Source organism: Myotis davidii, unplaced genomic scaffold (assembly GCF_000327345.1).
Source record: "Myotis davidii unplaced genomic scaffold, ASM32734v1 scaffold2445, whole genome shotgun sequence".
NCBI lineage: Eukaryota > Metazoa > Chordata > Mammalia > Chiroptera > Vespertilionidae > Myotis > Myotis davidii.
Window position 1 is genome coordinate 1,479 of NW_006296229.1, and position 6,223 is coordinate 7,701.

The following is a 6,223-nucleotide window of genomic DNA, read 5'->3' on the forward strand; positions in this document are numbered from 1 at the left end:
GGGCTCTGGTTTCTGGCAAACTTTCCTGCCCAAATCCCTGGTTTTTTTTTTTACCTTTCCAGGGGAGTTCTGCCCTTCCCGGCTGCAAACTGTCTCACCAGCTGAGCAATTTCACCAATTCGGGGTGGGTGCTATTAGTTTCAGCTGCTCACTCCATTTGCTCCGGGACACGACCTGGGACGCGTCTGCCTATATCGCCGCCATCTTCTTCCTCCTCGATCTAGTAGTTTTCTGATGAAATCTCTAGGATATTGTATTTGTAATAACATATCATCTGCAAGTAATGACAAGTTTTACTCCCTCCTTTCCAATTTAGGTATTTTTAATTTCTTGTTCTTGTCTTAAATTGGCTAGAACTCCCAGTACTCTACTGAATAAGAGTGGTGAAAGTAAATATTACTGATCATAAGGGAATAGTTTTTACTTTTTGCCTATTGAGTATGAGGTTGGTTGTATGTTTTTCATGTATGACCTTTATTTTTTTTTTATCTCTATTCTTATTTTGCTGAGAGATTTTATTATACATATATGCTGGGTTTTATTAAATGCTTTCTCTGCATCTATTGCTATGATAAGTGATTTTCCTTTTTCATTTTATTTATGTGATATATCACATTTATTGATTTTCAAATACTGTATGGACCTTGCATCCCTTGATTAAATCACACTTGGTCATGGTGAATAACCTTTTTAATGTGTTGCTGGATCCAATTTGCTAATATTTTCTTGAAGATTTTAACATCAAGGTCCATTAGAGATATTAGCCTATTATTTTCTTCTTTGTAGTGTCTTTATCTAATTTGAAATTAAGATAATGCTGGTCTCATAAAACGAGCTTGGATGTCTTCTCTTGTCTTCAGATTTTTTTTGTAATAATTTGAGGAGGGTAGGCGTTATTTCTTCTTTGAATGTTTTGTAAAATTTGCCATCTGGCCCAGGACTTTTGTTTGCTGGAAGTTTTTTTTTTTATTATTACTGATTCAATTTCATTAATTGTTATTGGTCTATTTAGGTTTATACTTCCTGATTCATTTTTGGAAGACTGTATATTTATAGGAATTTGTTCATTTCATCCAGATTACCTATTTTGTTGGCATATAATTGTTCATATTATTTTCTTACAATTATTTAAATTTCTATGATGTCAGTTTTTTATTCCTCTTTCATTTCTGGTTTTATTTCGGTCCTCTTTGTTTCTGGCTAAAGGTTCATCAATCTTCTTTATTTTTTCAAAAATATCTTGGTTTAATTGATATTTTAGTATCTATGTCTTTTTTTACTATGATTTTTAAAATTTTCTTTCTTCTATTTACTATAGGCTTTTTTTTCAAGTTCTTTTAGGTGTAGAATTAGTTTGTTTGAATGAGATTTTTCTTGCTTCTTGAGGTAGGCCTGTAATGCTAATGAATTTCCCTCTCAGGACTGCTTTCACTATGACCCATAAATATAGTGTGTCATTTTTCATCACCACTTTTCCTGTTGACTTTTTGTCTGGAAGATCACTCCATTGATGAGAATAGGGTGTTGAATTCTTCTACTGTGACTGTATTGGTGTTAATCTCTCTCTTAAAATCTACCAAGAGTTTTTTTAAAAATATTTTTGGGTGCTTCCCTATTGGGTGCACATATGTTTACAAGGGTTATATTTTCTTGTATCAATCCATTTAGTATTATGTAGTGACCTTCTTTACCTTTTGTTATCGCCTTTGTTTTGAATATATTTTGTCAGATGTAAGTATATTTTTAATTATTTATTGTTACATGTATCGGTAAACATATTGCTATAAGATATGTCTAATATTTTGCTGACTGGATTCTTCTAAGATTTTTATGGTTTCCCATATTGAATTTAAGTCCTTTACCCATTTTGAATTTATTTTTGTGTATGGTGTAACTTGGTGATCTAGTTTCACTTTTTTTTTTTTGCATGTATCTGTCCAATTTTCTCAACACCATTTATTGAATAACTATCTTGATTGTATTGTATGCTCTTGCCTCCTTTGTCAAATATTAATTGAGCATAATGGCTTGGGTTGATTTCTGTGTTCTCTGTTCTGTTCCATTGGTCTATATGTCTGTTCTTGTGCAAGTACCAGGCAATTTTGAGAACCGTGGCTTGGTAATATAACTTGATATCTGGTATTGTGAACCCTCCAACTTTTTTCTTCTTTCTCAGGATTGCTGCGGCTGTTCAGGGTCTCTCTTTTTTCCATATGAATTTTTGGAGCATTCGTTCTAGGTCTGTGAAATATTCTGTTGGTATTTTAATGGAGATTTCATTGAATCTATAGATTGCTTTGGGTAGTATGGACAATTTAATGATGTTGATTCTATCTATCCATGAACACGATATATTCTTCCACTTATTTATATCTTCCTCTATCTCTTTTTTCAATGTCCTATAGCTTTGGAGTACAGGACTTTTACCTCCTTAGTTAAGTTTATTCCTAGGTATCTTATTTTTTGTTGTTGTTGTTGTAATGGTAAATGGTATTGTGTTTTTAGTTTCTCTTTCTGTGAGTCCATTATTGATGTATAAAAATGCCATCAATTTCTGGATGTTAATGTTTATCTTGCTATGTTGCTGAATTCATTTATTAAATCTAATTGTTTTTTGATGGAGTCTTTAGGGTTTTCTATGTACAGTATCATGTCATCTGCAAATGATGACAGTTTTACTTCTTCTTTTCCAGTTTGGATGCCTTTTATATCTTTTTTTCTTGTCTAATCACTATGACTAGCTCTTCCAATACTATGTCGAGCAGGAGTTGTGAAAGTGGGCATCCCTGTCTTGTTCCTGTTCTTAAGGGAAACAGTTTTAGTATTTACCCATTGAGTATGATGTTGGCTGTAGGTTTGTCATACAAGGCTTTTATTATATTGAGGTGTGATCCCTCTATTCCCACTTTGCTGAGAGTTTTTTTTTAACAGGAAAGGGTATTTTATTTCATCAAATGCTTTTTCTGCATCAATTGATATGATCATGTGATTTGTACCACATCTTTTTTAATCCACTCATCTACTGGACTGTTTACAGCTCTTAGCTATTGTAAATTGTACTGCTATGAACATAAGGATACATACATTCTTTTTTATTGTTGCTTCAAGTGTCTTAGGATATATTCCTAGAAGTGAGATCACTGGGTCAAATGGCAGTTCCATATTTAATTTTTTTAGATAACTCTATTCTATTTTCCATAATGTTTGCAGCAGTCTGCATTCCTATTAGCAGTGTACTAGAGTGCCCCTTTCTCCACATCTTCTCCAGCACTTGTCATTTGTTGATATGTTGATGGCAGACATTCTGACAGGCGTGAGGTAATATCTTGTTGTTGTTTTAATTTGTATCTCTCTGATGATCAGTGACTTTGAACATTTTTTCATATGTCTCCTGGCCATCTGTATGTCCACTTTGGAAAAGTGACTGTTTAGGTCCTTTGTCAATTTATTATTGGATTTTCTTCCTTTTGTTATGTTGTTTGAGTTCCTTATATATTTTGTATGTTAACCCTTTATCAGGTCTATCATTGCTAAATATATTTGCCCAAAGAGTGGGCTCCCTTTTCATTTTGTTGATGGTTTCTTTTCCTGTTCAGAAACTTTTAGATCCTCCCATTTCATTTCAATTCGGGATATTTTGTTTTTGTTTTTTTTAGAGCAACTACTCACTTCAACATTGAAGATGTTTAATTCTTTTGCCACGATTTAAATAAAAGTTGGATGTGTTAATTAACTTGATTGTGATAATCATTTCACAGCATACATGTGTATGAAATGTTTACATTGTACACTTTAAATATATTTCCATTTTCTTTGTCAATTATACCTCAGTAAAGCTAGGGAAAAATAAAAAGAGAAAGAAGCTTGAGCACTTGGAAATTGACAGTGATTTTTAGTATTGTGATCTTGGTCATGTCACTTTACCACCCAGCACACATTACCTGATCTATAAAACTGCAGGGGCAGGGAGGCTCTGCTCCTGATATACTAAAAAGACAATTCCAAGGGGTGAAATCAAGGAATATACGGTATTAAAACATAATCAGAAGAGTATTTTATATAGTTAGCTGGGCTTGGCAAATTGCCATTTGGCAATAACTAGAATAGAAGATGGCCCATCTAGGATGGCATTTATTTTAGCTGATTAAGAGTCTTAGATATGCCGAAACCGGTTTGGCTCAGTGGATAGAGCGTCGGCCTGCGGACTGAAAGGTCCCAGGTTCGATTCCGGTCAAGGGCATGTTCCTTGGTTGCAGGCACATCCCCAGTGGGAGATGTGCAGGAGGCAGCTGATCGATGTCTCTCTCTCATCGATGTTTCTAACTCTCTATCTCTCTCCCTTCCTCTCTGTAAAAAAATCAATAAAATATATTAAAAAAAGAGTCTTAGATATTACATGATCTCACTCATTTGTGGATTATAATGAACAACATAACCGATGAACAAAAACAGATCTAGAGACAGAGAAGCATCGATCAGATGCTCAAACCTCAGAGAGAAGGTAAGGGAGCGTGGGGGTAAAGGGGAGAGATCAACCAAAGGACTTTTATACATGCATATAACATAATCAATGGATGCAGACAACGGGGGTGAGGATGAGGGCAAGGCTGGGGGGATGAGGGGACAATGGGGGGATAAAGACACATTTGTAATACCTTAATAAAAAAATTTTAAAAAAGAGTCTTAGATAGAATTAGAATTCAAATTAGGTTTTTTGTCTTAGATTTATTATCTCAGATTATTAATATACTAGGGGCCCAGTGCACAAATCGTGCACCTTGAAAGGAACTGTGGGCCGCGAGGCTGCAGTGGGCCCAGGGGTGGGTCTTGGCCCATCCTCTGCGCCCCCGCCCAGCCCATCCCTCTGTGGCCCCCAGTACCCTCTCTGCCCTGCTTCCTCCGCTGACGCTACTCCCAAGTGCTGATAGTGTGGGCCCCGCTCACACCCGCTGACAGTGTGGAGTGATTGGGGCAGGTGCCAGCAGCAGGTGCAAGTGGGGCCAGCGCTCTCAGCAGGTGTGAGAGGCAGCTGCTGCCCCGATTGCCCCTCAAGAGCAGGGAGAGGGGTAGAGAAGCCTTCAAGGGCGATCACTGGCTGACGGCACCAAGCAATCGGGAATGGCACCCGGTGTTGGCAGCGGGTGTGAGCAGCGACTCTGGCGCCGGCTGTGGGTGTGAGTAGGGCTGGCATTAGCAGTGGGTGCAAGTGGCAGCTCCTGTGCCAGCAGCGAGTGTAAGAGGCAGCTGCCAGCCCCAATCGCCCCTGGGGAGCAAGGGGAGGTGGAGAAGCCTTGAGGGGTGATCTGGGCTGGCAGCCGCCACTTGCACCCATTGATGGTGCCGAGCGATCTGAGCTTCTGCTGGGCACCAGCAGAGTGTGCAAACAGCAGCTTTGGCACTGGCAGCAGGTGCAAGCAGGGCTGGTGCTGAAAGCAGGTGCGAGTGTTGGGTGGGACTACGGAAAAGGGAGAAGGGCAAAACTCTGGATTAACTGAGTTTAAATCTGTAAATTGTAGTTTATGTAGAAAGTCGAGTTTTAGACTCCTAAGTGGAAAGAGGGTTTAGCAACCAAGGGCAGTAATCACCTGATCCATCATCCTGCCGCGGCCGATGCCCACCCTGTTCCATGTGTGCCCCTTGGTGGTCAACACACTTCATAGTGACCGGTTTTTAGGTTGTTCCGGTGTTCAGTCTATTTGCATATTAGGGTTTTATATACATATAGATACTTGTATTTTGTGTGGAGGTGTACTTGATTCTCTGTAGTACCTGATTCTCTGTAATACATTTTTTTAGATGTGCAGTGTTTAACATACATACATAATATAAATAAAATTAAGGTGCTTAGAAGCTCCCACAAGTCATGTAGATTGACTTCTAAAATATAATTGCAAACTGATATATTTTCTCTAAAAATAAGAGGCAGTGCCAGCCCCAATCGCCCCTGGGGAGCAAGGGGAGGTGGAGAAGCCTTGAGGGGTGATCTGGGCTGGCAGCCGCCACTTGCACCCATTGATGGTGCCGAGCGATCTGAGCTTCTGCTGGGCACCAGCAGAGTGTGCAAACAGCAGCTTTGGCACTGGCAGCAGGTGCAAGCAGGGCTGGTGCTGAAAGCAGGTGCGAGTGTTGGGTGGGACTACGGTTCATGGGAGCAAAGAATTTTCAGTAACCTCCAGAGGCTCTCCCCAATGACAGCAATCGGTGCCCCACCTTGGTCTGGCAC